This window comes from Mixophyes fleayi, chromosome 1 (assembly GCF_038048845.1).
Source record: "Mixophyes fleayi isolate aMixFle1 chromosome 1, aMixFle1.hap1, whole genome shotgun sequence".
In the NCBI taxonomy this organism is placed as follows: domain Eukaryota; kingdom Metazoa; phylum Chordata; class Amphibia; order Anura; family Limnodynastidae; genus Mixophyes; species Mixophyes fleayi.
The window spans coordinates 95816316-95835003 of NC_134402.1; the positions used below are offsets into that span (position 1 = coordinate 95816316).

At 52.7% G+C, this 18688-nt stretch overlaps 1 long non-coding RNA gene across 1 annotated transcript; it reads left to right on the forward strand.

The window, feature by feature from the left end:
* Nucleotides 1-13320: 13320 nt before the first annotated feature.
* On the forward strand, nucleotides 13321-18359 carry LOC142105151 (uncharacterized). The gene is made up of 3 exons (XR_012679683.1): nucleotides 13321-13505; nucleotides 15163-15262; nucleotides 17765-18359. It is a non-coding gene; the product is annotated as an uncharacterized LOC142105151 (long non-coding RNA).
* The last annotated feature ends 329 nt before the right edge of the window (nucleotides 18360-18688 follow it).

Genomic DNA, 18688 nt, shown 5'->3' on the forward strand with positions numbered 1-18688 from the left:
AAAAATGAATAAAAGATGAACTTTAAGCTTATAGACATACAACTAGTAAAAACATAACACACTGCGTGGACGATCTTTGGTATTGAGGGGTTGAATATATATGGCCTCTAACACCCTTATACAAACATTTGCACTCATGGATGCACTGCCATTTTTATTTCATTTTTTTTATTTTATTTTAACAATTTCAGTAGCACTAAATCTGTACATTTAAGGTGGTAATCTAATTATTAACTTAAGTACTTACCCCTCGCTCTTTCCAATCAGGAAAAATTTCCTCCAGGGCTCTAGGCTCCAGACAGGCCCCCCGACAGTGTGTGAGCCCCAATTTGGGCTGACTTTTCCACTACGCAAACACGCAGTTCCTCGTCACTCTCAGCTGCAAGCTGCTTTAACCGTATAGCTGCATAGAGTCCTGCTGGGCCTCCCCCAACTATCACAACATCCGCTTCCTCTGCAAACCTTTCCATGCTCACCTCTAACAAGAGAAAGCAGTGTGGTAATTGCTAAAATGAACTTAAATACAACATCTTAATTGAAAACCAAACATACATACACAATAAAAGAATAATAATCTGAAAAAGACAAAATTTCCAAAAGTAAACAAATTATTGAATAACAAAGCTTCTTGCAAATGAAAACAGTTCCTTTACCGCGTATCTGACATCGACATAGCTGAAGCAACCATTTTGTGGGCTTATTAATATTGGTTCAGGCCATAAGATGGCTGTCTGTATGCTATTTTATTTGTTTGTAATAATTGTAACTATTTACCACTATGGGCACATGACAATAATCATAAACATCAACATTGTCATGAATATTTAAAGTGTGATACTCATTTTTAACATGATATATAGATGACGCATAATTATTTTAGTCAAATGGCACAAACTGGAGCCTCCAGAGAATCTGAGAGAGTACTAACGGGTACTAATGTGGAGAAGGGCCCCATCCAGCTGCCCTTGAAGAGGGTGAAGATGGAAGACAGAAGAGACTCACCGGCCCGGCGTTTTAGCGGTGAGTATCTCCTCTCTTCTGTTGCAGCTCCCGGGGGCAGCGGGCAAGTGAGCCAGCCACTGCTAACCTGGCAATGGGCGGGACAGCGAGCCAATCCAGGCTCGCCTCCGGCCATCTGAACTGTTGATGCCGCCGCCACGAGCCAATCAGGGCTCACAGTGACGGCTGATGACGTCAGCGTGCTGAAGGCTTTATCAGCTGCCGGGCGCCGACACGTGGGCAGTCCGGCGGCGGAGAGGAAGAAGAAGGACGTCTCCAGTCGTCCAGCGGCGGCGGAAGCGGCATGGAGCCCTTGTAAGGGCTGTGAGCTACCCTGCCGCCCGAAGACTTCTAGCAAGACCCCGGAGAGGAGATCGGCGGCGGGAGCCCTTGTAAGGGCTAAGAGCGACCCCGCCAAGTAGCGTTCAGTAGCGCGGAACAGGAGAAGAGGCGTCGGCGGCTGGAGAGCCTGGAAGACGGCGGGTCAAGCTGAGTTTCCTGTGCGGAGCAGGCGAGTACAAATTACTCTTTTAGGACGGGCACAAGGCCCGGGAGCACCTTTCAGGCACTAGGCCTGTGCACAGGTAGCGTGGCCATTGTAGATGTTTAGAGGGCAAAAGGCCCTTAGTAGTCACAGGGCACAAGGCCCTTAGTTAATCACAGGGCACAAGGCCCATAGTTAGTCACAGGGCACAAGGCCCATAGTTAGTCACAGGGAACAAGGCCCATAGTTAGTCACAGTGCACAAGGCCCTTAGTTAGTCCCTGGCTTTAGGCCTGAATAGGTAGGAGCAGGTCTCCCCCTCAGGGCACAAGGCCCTTAGTGAAGCCTGGGCGCAAGCCCCGAGCTGTAGAAGGGCGCAAGGCCCCGAGCTTTAGGAGGGCGCAAGGCCCTTTAGTGCAGAGAGGCACCTTGCTGGTAGAGGGACATAAGGTCCCTGACAGTGAGCGGGCAGTAGGCCCTTATAGGTGAAAGTGGGCATTCGGCCCAGACCTAGCAGGACACTAGGTCCTGACATAGAGTAGGTAACACTCGGTTCCTACGTAGGTACTAAGTAGAGTTCTGGAACGGTTTAAAGAACCCCTCCATCCGTCCGGAAGGGCACCTAAGTCCTGAGCCCCAGGACAAGGCGGGCTTAACGGCCAGGGCTCGGCCGCTGGCGAAGGCCTGTGCGACACAGCGTCTCAGGACGTGAGAGTAGTCGGTAGGAGAAGTATGGTGTGGTGAGTTCCATAGCGGTCCCTCGGGATGGAGTAAGTATCAGGGGTGTTGGGAAGGGTTGTCTTTGTGCTGTCTCTCTTGTTTTACAGGTGCTGATCGGAAGACAGGGTACGCAAAAGGAGCCGAGGGGGCACCATCAAGAGTCGCGTATGCGAGTATAGCCGCGGCGAGGGCTGTTCCCTTGGTGCACTCACCTTGTGGAGCCGTCCCACCCGTATTCTCCCTTTTCCCCCTTACAGCAAAACGAGTGCCCTGCACTAGAAGTCAGGGGCCTTTCCCCCCTGCAGCGTTTGGGCGCTCGGGGACACCCCCCACCCCTTCCCCCGTGGGCACCTCACATTTTGGCGTAGTCGCCAGGATCCTGACAGGACGCTATGGATCACCAGGTGACCCTTTCGACGTGGCAGGGACGCAACGTCATCTGGACGCAGGAGGATATGGACGCGTTCTGGGAAAGAGTGGTGAAGATACTAGAAGAAGTCCCCAGAGACTATTGGAGCGACGACGAGGATGATGTCGCTGACGAATGGGAGCCAGAACTGTGGGCACACCATGTGAGGAATGTGATCACTATGGACACCTGGCCCGGGACTGCTTGGAATACTGGGAGGAAGTCTTCGAAGAGTGGGATCGACAAGCATTGCCGAAGGCGAAATCGCAGGTGATCCCCACGCCTATCCCAGGTTCCTGGGCAGAATATCTGCAGCAACAAGAGTAGGAGACCAAGGCGAGAGAGATGACTGGGGCGGCGTACGATAGTCCCCGGGAAGAGAGAGTCGCCGCAAAGGCACCGCCTGGCAAAGACGGTATTCGGGACAACACAACTGGTGAGTGGTGGATGGTGCCACACCCCGAAGAAGAAAAAGAGGTATCTGAGGGGTGGGAGATTCCAGCAAGCGCCGGAGAAGGGACTCTCTGGATACCAGCCTTTGGTGAGAAAGTGGCTAGGATGAATATGATCCTGCGCGAAGGGGCGTTGTCAAGGAGAATCCGGAGAGGGCAGGTCAAAGGGGCAGACAAACTACCTTTGGAGCTGGACGCAGAAGAGGAGAAGTGGGCAATTTGGAGAAGGGCCCCGTCCAGCTGCCCTTGAAGAGTGTGAAGATGGAAGACAGAAGAGACTCACTGGCCCGACGTTTCAGCTGTGAGTATCTCCTCTCTTCTGTTGCAGCTCCCGGGGGCAGTGGGCAAGTGAGCCAGTCATGGCTCACTTCCCACTGCTATCCTGGCAATGGCCGGGGCAGCGAGCCAATTAGGGTTCGCGGCGACGGCTGATGACATCAGCGCGCCGACGGCTTTATCAACCGCCAGGCGTCGACAAGCGGGCAGTTTGCGGCGGAGAGAAAGAAGGAGGACGTCTCCAGACGTCTAGTAGCGGAAGCAGCAGGGAGCCCTTGTAAGGGCTGTGAGCTATCCTGCCGCCCGAAGACTTCTAGCAAGACCCCGGAGAGGAGATTGGCGGCGGGGAGCCCTTGTAAGGGCTAAGAGCGCCCCCGCCAAGTAGCCTTCAGTAGCGCCAAACAGAAAAAGAGGCGCTGGCGTCTGGAGAGCCTGGAAGACCCGAAGATGGCGGGTCAAGCTGAGTTTCCTGCGCGGCGCAGGTGAGTACAAATTACTCTTTTAGGATGGGTACAGGGCCCGGGGGTACCTTTCAGGCACTAGGCCTGTGGCACAGGTAGCGTGGCCATTGTAGGTGTTTAGAGGGCACAAGGCCCTTAGTTAGGCACAGGGCACAAGGCCCTTAGGTAGTCCCTGGCTTTAGGCCGGAGTAGGTAGGAGTTCGTCTCCCCCGCAGGGCACAAGGCCCTAAGGTAGCCTCTGGCTTTAGGCCGGAGTAGGTAGGAGTTCGTCTCCCCCGCAGGGCACAAGGCCCTTAGTGAAGCCTGGGCACAAGGCCCCGAGCTGTAGTTGGGCGCAAGGCTCTTTAGTGCAGAGAGGCACAGGCCTCTGGTTGAGGGAAGCAATAGGCTTCCGTGAGCGTAGCAGGGCGGCTGCCCTGTAGCGTAGCAGTACTCCGGGTCCTTGCTGGAAGAGGGACATAAGGTCCCTGACAGTGAGCGGGCAGTAGGTCCTTATAGGTGAAAGTGGGCATTCGGCCCAGACCTAGCAGGACGCAAGGTCCTGACATAGAGTAGGGAACACTCGGTTCCTATGTAGGCACTAATTAGAGTTCTGGAGCGATTTATAGAACCCCTCCATCCGTCCGGAAGGGAACCTAAGTCCTGAGCCCCAAGACAAGGCGGGCTTAACGGCCGGGGCTCGGGGCGAGGGCCTGTGGGGCATAGCGTCTGAGGACGTGAGAGTGGTCGGTAGGAGGAGAAGTACGGTGTGGTAAGTTCCATAGCGGTCCCTCGGGATGGAGTAAGTATCAGGGGTGTTGGGAAGGGTTGTCTTTGTGCTGTCTCTCTTGTCTTACAGGTGCTGATCGGAAGACAAGGTACGTGGAAGGAGCCGAGGGGGCACCATCAAGAGTCGCATACGTGAGTATAGCCGCGGCGAGGGCTGTTCCCTTGGTGCACTCACCTTGTGGAGCTGTCCCTCCCGTATTCTCCCTTTTCCCCCTTACAGCAAAACGAGTGCCCTGCACAAGAAGTCAGGGGCCTTTCCCCCCTGCAGCGTTTGGGCGCTCGGGGATATCCCCCACCCCTTCCCCCGTGGGCACCTCACATTTTGGCGTAGTCGCCAGGATCCTGACAGGACGCTATGGATCACCAGATGACCCCTTCGACGTGCCAGGGACGCAACGTCATCTGGACGCAGGAGGATATGGACGCGTTCTGGGAAAGAGTGGTGAAGATACTAGAAGAAGTCCCCAGAGACTATTGGAGCGACGACGAGGATGATGTCGCTGACGAATGGGAGCCAGAACTGTGGGCACACCATGTGAGGAATGTGATCACTATGGACACCTGGCCCGGGACTGCTTGGAATACTGGGAGGAAGTCTTCGAAGAGTGGGATCGACAAGCATTGCCGAAGGCGAAATCGCAGGTGATCCCCACGCCTATCCCAGGTTCCTGGGCAGAATATCTGCAGCAACAAGAGTAGGAGACCAAGGCGAGAGAGATGACTGGGGCGGCGTACGATAGTCCCCGGGAACATGAGGAGAGCTCTGACGTATGGTAAGGTGAGACAGACTGGGAGGAAGTCTCCGATGGAAGGGGCCAACAGAGTCTGCTGGCAGCAGAGTTGCCGGTGAATCCTCCATCCCAGCCTGATGGCAGGCCAGAATACCAGCAGTTGCAGGTGGCGAATACCGAGGTGTGGGAGACATCTGATACGTCAACTGTTGACAGGATGGTGTGGATCCTGCGAGAGAAGGCATTATCAAGAAGGACCCGAAGAAGGTGGACCAGGTGTGTGGAAGAGAGAGTCGCCGCAAAGGCACCGCCTGGCAAAGACGGTATTCGGGACAACACAACTGGTGAGTGGTGGATGGTGCCACACCCCGAAGAAGAAAAAGAGGTATCTGAGGGGTGGGAGATTCCAGCAAGCGCCGGAGAAGGGACTCTCTGGATACCAGCCTTTGGTGAGAAAGTGGCCAGGATGAATATGATCCTGCGCGAAGGGGCGTTGTCAAGGAGAATCCGGAGAGGGCGGGTCAAAGGGGCAGACAAACTACCTTTGGAGCTGGACTCCGAAGAGGAGAAGTGGGCAATTTGGAGAAGGGCCCCGTCAAGCTGCCCTTGAAGAGTGTGAAGATGGAAGACAGAAGAGACTCACTGGCCCGGCGTTTCAGCGGTGAGTATCTCCTCTCTTCTGTTGCAGCTCCCGGGGGCAGTGGGCAAGTGAGCCAGTCATGGCTCACTTCCCACTGCTATCCTGGCAATGGCCGGGGCAGCGAGCCAATTAGGGCTCAAAGCGACGGCTGATGACATCAGCGCGCCGACGGCTTTATCAACCGCCAGGCGTCGACAAGCGGGCAGTTTGCGGCGGAGAGAAAGAAGGAGGACGTCTCCAGACGTCTAGTAGCGGAAGCAGCAGGGAGCCCTTGTAAGGGCTGTGAGCTATCCTGCCGCCCAAAGACTTCTAGCAAGACCCCGGAGAGGAGATCGGCGGCGGGGAGCCCTTGTAAGGGCTAAGAGCGCCCCCGCCAAGTAGCCTTCAGTAGCGCCAAACAGAAAAAGAGGCGCTGGCGTCTGGAGAGCCTGGAAGACCCGAAGATGGCGGGTCAAGCTGAGTTTCCTGCGCGGCGCAGGTGAGTACAAATTACTCTTTTAGGATGGGTACAGGGCCCGGGGGTACCTTTCAGGCACTAGGCCTGTGGCACAGGTAGCGTGGCCATTGTAGGTGTTTAGAGGGCACAAGGCCCTTAGTTAGGCACAGGGCACAAGGCCCTTAGGTAGTCCCTGGCTTTAGGCCGGAGTAGGTAGGAGTTCGTCTCCCCCGCAGGGCACAAGGCCCTAAGGTAGCCTCTGGCTTTAGGCCGGAGTAGGTAGGAGTTCGTCTCCCCCGCAGGGCACAAGGCCCTTAGTGAAGCCTGGGCACAAGGCCCCGAGCTGTAGTTGGGCGCAAGGCTCTTTAGTGCAGAGAGGCACAGGCCTCTGGTTGAGGGAAGCAATAGGCTTCCGTGAGCGTAGCAGGGCGGCTGCCCTGTAGCGTAGCAGTACTCCGGGTCCTTGCTGGAAGAGGGACATAAGGTCACTGACAGTGAGCGGGCAGTAGGTCCTTATAGGTGAAAGTGGGCATTTGGCCCAGACCTAGCAGGACGCAAGGTCCTGACATAGAGTAGGGAACACTCGGTTCCTATGTAGGCACTAAGTAGAGTTCTGGAGCGATTTATAGAACCCCTCCATCCGTCCGGAAGGGAACCTAAGTCCTGAGCCCCAAGACAAGGCGGGCTTAACGGCCGGGGCTCGGGGCGAAGGCCTGTGGGGCATAGCGTCTGAGGACGTGAGAGTGGTCGGTAGGAGGAGAAGTACGGTGTGGTAAGTTCCATAGCGGTCCCTCGGGATGGAGTAAGTATCAGGGGTGTTGGGAAGGGTTGTCTTTGTGCTGTCTCTCTTGTCTTACAGGTGCTGATCGGAAGACAAGGTACGTGGAAGGAGCCGAGGGGGCACCATCAAGAGTCGCATACGTGAGTATAGCCGCGGCGAGGGCTGTTCCCTTGGTGCACTCACCTTGTGGAGCTGTCCCTCCCGTATTCTCCCTTTTCCCCCTTACAGCAAAACGAGTGCCCTGCACAAGAAGTCAGGGGCCTTTCCCCCTGCAGCGTTTGGGCGCTCGGGGACATCCCCCACCCCTTCCCCCGTGGGCACCTCACATTTTGGCGTAGTCGCTAGGATCCTGACAGGACGCTATGGATCACCAGATGACCCTTTCGACGTGCCAGGGACGCAACGTCACCTGGACGCAGGAGGATATGGACGCGTTCTGGGAAAGAGTGGTGAAGATACTAGAAGAAGTCCCCAGAGACTATTGGAGCGACGACGAGGATGATGTCGCTGACGAATGGGAGCCAGAACTGTGGGCACACCATGTGAGGAATGTGATCACTATGGACACCTGGCCCGGGACTGCTTGGAATACTGGGAGGAAGTCTTCGAAGAGTTGGATCGACAAGCATTGCCGAAGGCGAAATCGCAGGTGATCCCCACGCCTATCCCAGGTTCCTGGGCAGAATATCTGCAGCAACAAGAGTAGGAGACCAAGGCGAGAGAGATGACTGGGGCGGCGTACGATAGTCCCCGGGAACATGAGGAGAGCTCTGACGAATGGGAAGGTGAGACAGACTGGGAGGAAGTCTCCGATGGAAGGGGCCAACAGAGTCTGCTGGCAGCAGAGTTGCCGGTGAATCCTCCATCCCAGCCTGATGGCAGGCCAGAATACCAGCAGTTGCAGGTGGCGAATACCGAGGTGTGGGAGACATCTGATACGTCAACTGTTGACAGGATGGTGTGGATCCTGCGAGAGAAGGCATTATCAAGAAGGACCCGAAGAAGGTGGACCAGGTGTGTGGAAGAGAGAGTCGCCGCAAAGGCACCGCCTGGCAAAGACGGTATTCGGGACAACACAACTGGTGAGTGGTGGATGGTGCCACACCCCGAAGAAGAAAAAGAGGTATCTGAGGGGTGGGAGATTCCAGCAAGCGCCGGAGAAGGGACTCTCTGGATACCAGCCTTTGGTGAGAAAGTGGCCAGGATGAATATGATCCTGCGCGAAGGGGCGTTGTCAAGGAGAATCCGGAGAGGGCGGGTCAAAGGGGCAGACAAACTACCTTTGGAGCTGGACGCCGAAGAGGAGAAGTGGGCAATTTGGAGAAGGGCCCCGTCAAGCTGCCCTTGAAGAGTGTGAAGATGGAAGACAGAAGAGACTCACTGGCCCGGCGTTTCAGCGGTGAGTATCTCCTCTCTTCTGTTGCAGCTCCCGGGGGCAGTGGGCAAGTGAGCCAGTCATGGCTCACTTCCCACTGCTATCCTGGCAATGGGCGGGGCAGCGAGCCAATTAGGGCTCGCGGCGACGGCTGATGATATCAGCGCGCCGACGGCTTTATCAACCGCCAGGCGTCGACAAGCGGGCAGTCCTGCGGTGGAGAGAAAGAAGGAGGACGTCTCCAGACGTCTAGTAGCGGAAGCAGCAGGGAGCCCTTGTAAGGGCTGTGAGCTATCCTGCCGCCCGAAGACTTCTAGCAAGACCCCGGAGAGGAGATCGGCGGCGGGGAGCCCTTGTAAGGGCTAAGAGCGCCCCCGCCAAGTAGCCTTCAGTAGCGCCAAACAGAAGAAGAGGCGCTGGCGTCTGGAGAGCCTGGAAGACCCGAAGATGGCGGGTCAAGCTGAGTTTCCTGCGCGGCGCAGGTGAGTACAAATTACTCTTTTAGGATGGGTACAGGGCCCGGGGGTACCTTTCAGGCACTAGGCCTGTGGCACAGGTAGCGTGGCCATTGTAGGTGTTTAGAGGGCACAAGGCCCTTAGTTAGGCACAGGGCACAAGGCCCTTAGGTAGTCCCTGGCTTTAGGCCGGAGTAGGTAGGAGTTCGTCTCCCCCGCAGGGCACAAGGCCCTAAGGTAGCCTCTGGCTTTAGGCCGGAGTAGGTAGGAGTTCGTCTCCCCCGCAGGGCACAAGGCCCTTAGTGAAGCCTGGGCACAAGGCCCCGAGCTGTAGTTGGGCGCAAGGCTCTTTAGTACAGAGAGGCACAGGCCTCTGGTTGAGGGAAGCAATAGGCTTCCGTGAGCGTAGCAGGGCGGCTGCCCTGTAGCGTAGCAGTACTCCGGGTCCTTGCTGGAAGAGGGACATAAGGTCCCTGACAGTGAGCGGGCAGTAGGTCCTTATAGGTGAAAGTGGGCATTCGGCCCACACCTAGCAGGACGCAAGGTCCTGACATAGAGTAGGGAACACTCGGTTCCTATGTAGGCACTAAGTAGAGTTCTGGAGCGATTTATAGAACCCCTCCATCCGTCCGGAAGGGAACCTAAGTCCTGAGCCCCAAGACAAGGCGGGCTTAACGGCCGGGGCTCGGGCGAAGGCCTGTGGGGCATGGCGTCTGAGGACGTGAGAGTGGTCGGTAGGAGGAGAAGTACGGTGTGGTAAGTTCCATAGCGGTCCCTCGGGATGGAGTAAGTATCAGGGGTGTTGGGAAGGGTTGTCTTTGTGCTGTCTCTCTTGTCTTACAGGTGCTGATCGGAAGACAAGGTACGTGGAAGGAGCCGAGGGGGCACCATCAAGAGTCGCATACGTGAGTATAGCCGCGGCGAGGGCTGTTCCCTTGGTGCACTCACCTTGTGGAGCTGCCCCTCCCGTATTCTCCCTTTTCCCCCTTACAGCAAAACGAGTGCCCTGCACAAGAAGTCAGGGGCCTTTTCCCCCTGCAGCGTTTGGGCGCTCGGGGACATCCCCCACCCCAATGAGTAAACCATTGAGCACCTGCTATTCCTTCTTATTGGTGCCTCTAAAGATCTATCAGGACTATAACCATTTATTTCTGCACACAAGGTAGATTTTTTTGTTTATTTTAGATATTTTTATAATCAGCTTCTTGACACATTAAAGTTATTTTACCACTTATTGCCTTTTATTTATTACAGTTTTATATCATACTGATTTTGCTCAGTGCATATAGACATTTTGTACATTACTTTAATACATACTAAATGCCCTGTAGTACTGTATCTGCACACAGTATATTCATTTATGCTCTCTGGGAAGATATACAGAGAAGCAGAGACATGTACTCCCCTCTATCTATTAAAGTCAACAGTGCTTGAAACAAATAATAATAATGAAAGTGTCATTTGAATATGCCTATCTACACTATACATCTTTCTTTGAGTGCATGGCTCTTTCTGCATACTTTGGATTTATGTGGGAATAGCTTTCTGCTAAATGTGATTTTTTACCGTTTTCAGAGGACATTGTGTCCTATTTTGCCCAACACAACCCTGTTAGCTATTGGTTCTTGTTTTCCTACTGATTAATTTATTAACATCTTTCCTTTAGACTGTTAACCTAATTATGGTGAAAATGAAAACGTTCAGAGCTGAGACAGATCTACACCAGACGTTTTGTGTTGGCTTTACAAGACAGTAATAAATTGACATATGAAGAGAAAATTACCAGACCAGTTGTATTTCCTCTCTAACAAGGGCCCTTGATGGTTCAGACATACAGGAGGCAGCATTTTTTCCTGAGGACACAGTGCCCTCTGACAATTACTGCTAGTCCTGGCTTGATAAGAACTAATCTAATAGTATATAAAAGTCATTTTTTTCTGACAACAGGAGTGAGCAATATCAGTTTTCATAACAAAGTATTTAGACAGATAGAAAATCTTCCTAAGCATTCTCAAAATCTTACAATTTAAATTCAGTACATGTGGCCAATAAACAGTATCACTTGAATTCCATTTGTGACTGTTTCTGCCAATGGATGCATCCATTCAATGCTAAACACTCCTTCCATATGTGGTGCCCCAAAGCCCCGTTGAACAGCACAGAGGAGTGCATAAGCGCTGTTAAAATGCAGGGCTACAAGGGGTTAATTGTGCTCCTGGAGACTTGTGCCCAGGAGTGATTGACAGGAGGAGGATGAAGGCCCTGATTGGCTGGGGAAGTGACAGGAAGAGGATGTGCAGGAAGGAGAAGGAAGAGAGAGTGGCATGGTAGGAGAAAGGGGAGCCGAGGAGAGAGGAAACTGAGCTGCTGCCGGAACAGGTGACATTGCCGGCACACGCGGACGGAGAACGGCTGGGGACACGCAGTGGGGCGCCAAAGACAGTCTCCACTAACTGCAGAACCCTCTCAAGGTAAAACCCTAGCCTGCAGTGTACTGCACACACCCCAGTGTCAGAGGGAAGAGTGATGAGAGAATCTATCCAAAACTGACATTGCATTCTTGTACAAGGAAGGATACTGTTCCCTTCTTGGGAGCTTTTCCCCCAGATCATACCTTTACACAGGCTGCAGGGAACAATTAAGACTGTCGTTTCAGCTATATCCTGTGTGTGCTGATATCTGGACCCTATCCCCTGTTTCAGAGCACATGTGCTAATAGAGACGCATTGACTTGTGAGAGAACAGCGCCATCTTGTGGCTGAACTGAGCAACAGTCCTGTGTTTTACTATAATATTCAACCCAGCCTACAGTTTTCACAGTTCCCCTTTTAAGAGAAAGTACAGGGACTTAACCGGGACTGTTAACCTTTCTGGCAACCTCTGTAGGACATTTGAACACTACCAAATTCCTGTGCACAGGTCGGCCCAGGACCGAGTGGAAAATATGGTAACGTTACCAGGGATAATATTGGTGCACCAAATGTTTTACATGGATGTTAATGTTATGTGATTTACCTAAGAGTTGATTTACTGATATGGAAGGTGTGACATTCAGCGTTAGCGGTACCGCTGCGATTCACGTTAACCCAGTAGTAGATGCTAAGACTGGGGCGCCTGACCCGTTGGGAATAGCACGGTACCCCAAACGCTTGAATTGAAGTAGCCCACTAGTGGGCGCGGTAGTGACCGTAAGAGTCTTGATGGGTTATTATTGATGGTTCTTGCATCATCACCAGTCAGATATCGTTAGAAAGTAGTTCCTGTGATTACCAGTGTGCCTTATGAGACAAAGTGCATTGTAGATGTTATCGCTATTATGCCTTATACTCACCAGGGGGTAAATGTATCAATCTGCGGGTTCTTCAACACCCGCGTGTTCAGCCTCTTCCGCGATTAAATTTCAAGCCGCGCAGCATTGTAAAGGGAAGTTAACCCTTTACAATGCAGCGCCGCTTGAAATTTAATCGCGGAAGAGGCTGAACACGCGGGTGTTGAAGAACCCGCAGATTGATACATTTACCCCCAGGTGTATGTTATATGTTAAATGCTATTGTGCTCTATGCAGACCAGACGCATTATTTTGTCATTAGTGTTGAGCTGAAGGGGTCAGTGGCGCGGTGGCTTACCAAAACTATCCTTCCCGCATTCTCAATAAACCCAAGTTGTTTGATCAATCCTTGTCCCTTTCATTGAAGTATTTATCTCCTGGCCACCGGATATCCGAACAGAAAAGAACCTGACTCGTGTCTGGAAGACAAGGTAAGGGTAGGATTTCCCATCAGTACTCGACCACCACACATATGCATGTTTTTATTGATGACCTTTACCCTAGATTATGATTTGTGCCCTATAGATGGAATGACAGAGCTGCTGCTAACACATACTTGCTAATACTACACAGGGACACATCCTCTGCAATTGCTGAGGAATAGGGCAAAGCATTACATATTAATAAACAGCCCCATAGACACAACTGTATAATAAGCAGTGTTATATAAGGTGCACCCATATGCCTTACATAGCAGAGTAAACTACAGGCTAAGAAAACTGATGCTCTCCAACTGCTGTGACACTACAAGTCCCAGTAAACCCCGATAGACTTAGAATGGTAGATTGCTGGGACTAGTAGTTTTACCACAGCCGGGGAGACACTACAGGGTAACTAACCCTAGTTTAACGAATGACAGCTACCTATCGGTGACGAGCTCGCTAATCATCCACGTACCTTGCGCTGTATACCTACTGAGAGGTAACATCATGGTGGTAGATTAGGGGTCAAACGCCAGTAAATGGCTGCAGTGACTGCCAGTTTGCTTCTTTCAGATCTGCGCTGGGCACTGGGTAGCGGCTAAATCCCCTTCGGGTTAGGTACCCTGGCACGTCAATATGACGTCACAGGGTCATGTGATCGCAGCGGTCACATGGTACAAAGTATTAGGCGGGCTGCTGAAAGGCTGTATTATCCGTGCAGGAGCGCCATCGTTTCTTTCGGATCTTGGCTGCTATCGTGTACAAAAAGGTAAGTAGAAGGGAAGCTAGTGTGTGTGAGTGTGTGGTGGATGCAGGGCTGGCACAGGGGGCATGTGTGGTGGAAGCTGGGCTGGCACAGGGGGCATGTGTGGTGGAAGCTGGGCTGGCACAGGGGGCATGTGTGATGGATGCAGGGCTGGCACAGGGGGCATGTGTGGTGGAAGCATGGCAGGCACAGGGGGCATGTGTGGTGGAAGCTGGGCTGGCACAGGGGGCATGTGTGGTGGAAGCAGGGCTGGCACAGGGGGCATGTGTGGTGGAAGCAGGGCTGGCACAGGGGGCATGTGTGGTGGAAGCAGGGCTGGCACAGGGGGCATGTGTGGTGGAAGCAGGGCTGGCACAGGGGGCATGTGTGGTGGAAGCAGGGCTGGCACAGGGGGCATGTGTGGTGGAAGCAGGGCTGGCACAGGGGGCATGTGTGGTGTAAGCAGGGCTGGCACAGGGGGCATGTGTGGTGGAAGCTGGGCTGGCACAGGGGGCATGTGTGGTGGAAGCTGGGCTGGCACAGGGGGCATGTGTGGTGGAAGCTGGGCTGGCACAGGGGGCATGTGTGGTGGAAGCTGGGCTGGCACAGGGGGCATGTGTGGTGGATGCAGGGCTGGCACAGGGGGCATGTGTGGTGGAAGCAGGGCTGGCACAGGGGGCATGTGTGGTGGAAGCTGGGCTGGCACAGGGGGCATGTGTGGTGGATGCAGGGCTGGCACAGGGGGCATGTGTGGTGGAAGCAGGGCAGGCACAGGGGGCATGTGTGGTGGAAGCAGGGCTGGCACAGGGGGCATGTGTGGTGGATGCAGGGCTGGCACAGGGGGCATGTGTGGTGGATGCAGGGCTGGCACAGGGGGCATGTGTGGTGAAAGCAGGGCTGGCACAGGGGGCATGTGTGGTGGAAGCAGGGCTGGCACAGGGGGCATGTGTGGTGTAAGCAGGGCTGGCACAGGGGGCATGTGTGGTGGAAGCTGAGCTGGCACAGGGGGCATGTGTGGTGGAAGCTGGGCTGGCACAAGGGGCATGTGTGGTGGATGCAGGGCTGGCACAGGGGGCATGTGTGGTGGAAGCAGGGCTGGCACAGTTGGCATGTGTGGTGGAAGCAGGGCTGGCACAGGGGGCATGTGTGGTGGAAGCTGGGCTGGCACAGGGGGCATGTGTGGTGGATGCAGGGCTGGCACAGGGGGCATGTGTGGTGGAAGCAGGGCAGGCACAGGGGGCATGTGTGGTGGAAGCAGGGCTGGCACAGGGGGCATGTGTGGTGGATGCAGGGCTGGCACAGGGGGCATGTGTGGTGGATGCAGGGCTGGCACAGGGGGCATGTGTGGTGGATGCAGGGCTGGCACAGGGGGCATGTGTGGTGGATGCAGGGCTGGCACAGGGGGCATGTGTGGTGGAAGCTGTTTGACATAGGGGTCACATGGTAGTGTGTGTGTGTGTGTCTCTCTCTCTCTTGGCATAGGGGGGCATGTGTGATGGAAGCTGCAGGGCACAGAGGGGGGGGGGGGCATGTGTGAGTAAAGCATGTGGGCAGAAGGGGCATGTGAGGGAGAAGCCTCTTCCCCACACAGCCCCTCCTCAACCAACAATACCCTGACAACACTTACCATCTTTTATCTGCTATTCCCCATGACATGTGCTCATTCTCTTTTCCCTCACAGGCCCGCTGCCCACAATCGTGTCTCACTGCCGCCCACCAGCTTTTCCCTCACAGGCCCCGCTGCCTCAATCCTGACACCTCTTACTTCAGAATGAAACGAGGTACTTTTTATTTGAAAGAGGAGTAGAGCCTTACCGGCAAGTGAGATAATAATACAGAGACCGTTATTGCCATAGATGTTGTGACTAGATGCAGTAATCTTTAATAAACAAAACCACATTTTACTCAGATGATATTTTCATTACAGGCCATGAGTATAATTGCTTTTGTCACAACACTGTACATAAAAGACTTTTCTCAATTCTCTCACAAAAATAACAATACATCCAGTTTTCTACACACTTTTTTGGGTGGCATACTTCAGCTTTCTCACTTATCCATAACTTTTAAATTTGGCTATTTTTCAGGCATTCATTGCGGGACACCAGGAACCATTGGAGGATATGGTAGGGACCAGGCGAAAGGGCAATATAAGACATTCTGGACGTTCACTGACACTACTCCTGCTGTATACCACTCTTCTGTTAGGCCTTTAGTTTAGAATTTTATTACTGGGGTGGTCTCCAAAGTCTACGACTTTAATGTCACAGCTTGGATGATTGTCTAACGCTCTGAGCGTAAGAATGGAGGTAACGAGGTGGTGTTTACTCTAATGCCCCCACTCACAATGCTGGATTCCTCCACAGGACCCGGCCAAAGTCGGTACTGGGGTTCACAGGCAGTCTAAGAAGACTCTTGAGTCACTTGCGTTTTCTGTGGGTGTCCTGTTTGGGCCGTAGCTCGACAATATTATTAGTTGGGTGACAGGAGGAAAAAGTGCTTTTCTTCCTGTTAATGTACCAAAAGCTAAGGTGCCCAGGTTTCTCTCCTGTTTTTTCCTCTTGTCTGCTAGGTGCCTAGTCGCCAAGTCTGCTGATAAGAAATTGGCATGATGGTGTTCTGCCCACCCATGATCGCTAATGTTTGAGCCTGTCTACTCCTCTTCAGGGTTAAACATAAATTGAAGGCCTATAGCAGTGGTTCCCAAACTTTTGCAGTTCGCGACACCCTTAGAGTCTCCAAATTTTTTCAAGGCACCCCTCCAAAATAATTATTGAGCAGTCCTGTTTTAGAAGTAGTTGGGTCAAAAAATTGTAATAAGTATTTAGGTCAGGACAGAAATACTTATTTAGTTGTATGCAAAAATGCCCCCTCTGCCCTCAGGCACTCTGCCCCCTCTGCATCCAGACACACTGCCCCCTCTGCATCCAGACACACTGCCCCCTCTGCATCCAGACACACTGCCCCCTCTGCCCTCTGTCACGATGCCCCCTCTGTCACGATGCCCCCTCTGCCCTCTGTCACGATGCCCCCTCTGCCCTCTGTCACGATGCCCCCCCTCCTCTGCCCTCTGTCACGATGCCCCCCTCCTCTGCCCTCTGTCATGATGCCCCACCTCCTCTGCCCTCTGTCACGATGCCCCCCCTCCTCTGCCCTCTGTCACGATGCCCCCCCTCCTCTGCCCTCTGTCACGATGCCCCCCCTCCTCTGCCCTCTGTCACGATGCCCCCCCTCCTCTGCCCTCACTCACGATGTCCCCCCTCCTCTGCCCTCTGTCCCCCTCCACTGCCCCTCTCACGCTGTGTCCCCCTCCACTGCCCCTCTCACGCTGTGTCCCCCTCCACTGCCCCGCTGTGCCCCTCCTCTGCCCAGCTGTCGCACTCCTCTGCCCGCTGTCACACTCCTCTGTCCTGTTGTGCCCCGCTGTCACCCTCTTCTGTCTGCTGTTACCCTCCTCTGCCCTGTTGTGCCCCGCTGTCACCCTCCTCTGCCCTGTTGTGCCCCGCTGTCTGCCCCGCTGTCCTGCTGTGCCCCGCTGTCACGCTCCCTCTCACTCCTCTGCCGCGCGCCAGCCATAGATTAAAAAGAAAGAATACAGAAACTTACCAATCTGTCGGGCGCCGGGACCCAGCAGACTCCTCTCTCCCACAGCAGCTTGTTACTGACGTCGATATTCAGTGACAGCTGCGGGAGAGAGGAGTCTGCTGGGTCCCGGCGCCCGACAGATTGGTAAGTTTCTGTGTTCTTTCTTTTTTTCAATGCTTGGCCGGCGGCACCCCAGTGACAGCGCCCCTGGGCGCCGCGGCGCACAGTTTGGGAACTGCCGGCCTATAGGGAGAGTAGTATAGAGGGGGTAGAGCTACGGTGAACTTCTAAGATGTCTTAAAGTGTCTGTGAAACATTGGGGTATAGTGTAGTGACCAGTCATGCAGTGTCTCCCAGGGGACTATATATAAAAATCCTATTATTTATTCTGTGTTTTATTTCCCTGATTACTCTTTCAGAAATAAAACATTTTTTCTTATACTACAAAGCAATTTTTGTTACATACTGTCCAGACTACTGTAATGATATCTTTGTCTCCTACAATCCATTCAAATAGTCGCTGCAGAAATAACCTCTATACTCTCCGTCATTAATTACTGTTGTCTTACTGAAATCATCTTGTCACTACAAAAGTATTTAGTGCTGTCCTATCCATTTCCACTTATATCTATTATCACAATCTCTGTACATACCAACCCTCTGCTTACGCTGACACTTTTTTTGTTTGCTTCTCCCAGGTTACCTCCGCTCTCAGGACTATGACCCTTCTTGAATGCTGCCCGTGGAAATGTTCAACAGAATATCTCTGTCAAGTATCGTCTCTAACTGCAGGATCCTGCTAAAAAATTATCTGTTTAAGGAAGAGTTCAAATAGTGCTTGTGACTCCCAGAGGGTAAAAGGACACGTTCTGGAGCGGACTGTTATGGGATTCCCATTTTAAAGTATCCGTCCATCAAGCGATATTAACGAAGGAGAAAGCAAGAAACCTAATAGAGACAGTTTATTATTTTATTTCTACTCTCGAACTTCATGTTATTATCCACCTGATAATGCCTGATGAAATTACCGCGAAGAGTGATAGTTATGTTGTAGCTTGTTACGATGAAGACCAGCAAGTGGGATATATTACCTGATATTGTAAATGGACGTTATCAGACATTTGTGTGTGCTGTTACATATTACAGACAGCTGAACGTTGTAATATACTGTATATTTGAATACTTAGTAAGAAGTACATAATGTGATGTAAACAAAACATACTGAAAGCAGCTTTTTTTGTATATTTCAGAGGTAAGGTTGTAATAAACTAGTTATTTATTTCACCATTAAAATGACTACATCTTTATTGTTGCTTTGGTTGCTTAACTTTCTCAAAAACATCTCAATGTTTAGTATATCAAGTCTGTACTTTACCTGTAATTGCCATGCCGACCAAGGTTCTCCCCCAGCAATGGAGGACCCAGGAGGGGGTGACTGATCCAGGCAGCCGGCCGGACCAGCACACTCATGGGGGTATATTTATTAAACTGCGGCTTTGTAAGAGTGGAGATGTTGTCTATAGCAACCAATCATTTTCTAGCTGTCATTATGTAGAATGCACTAAATAAATGATAACTAGAATCTGATTGGTTGCTATAGACATCATTTATTTAGTGCATTC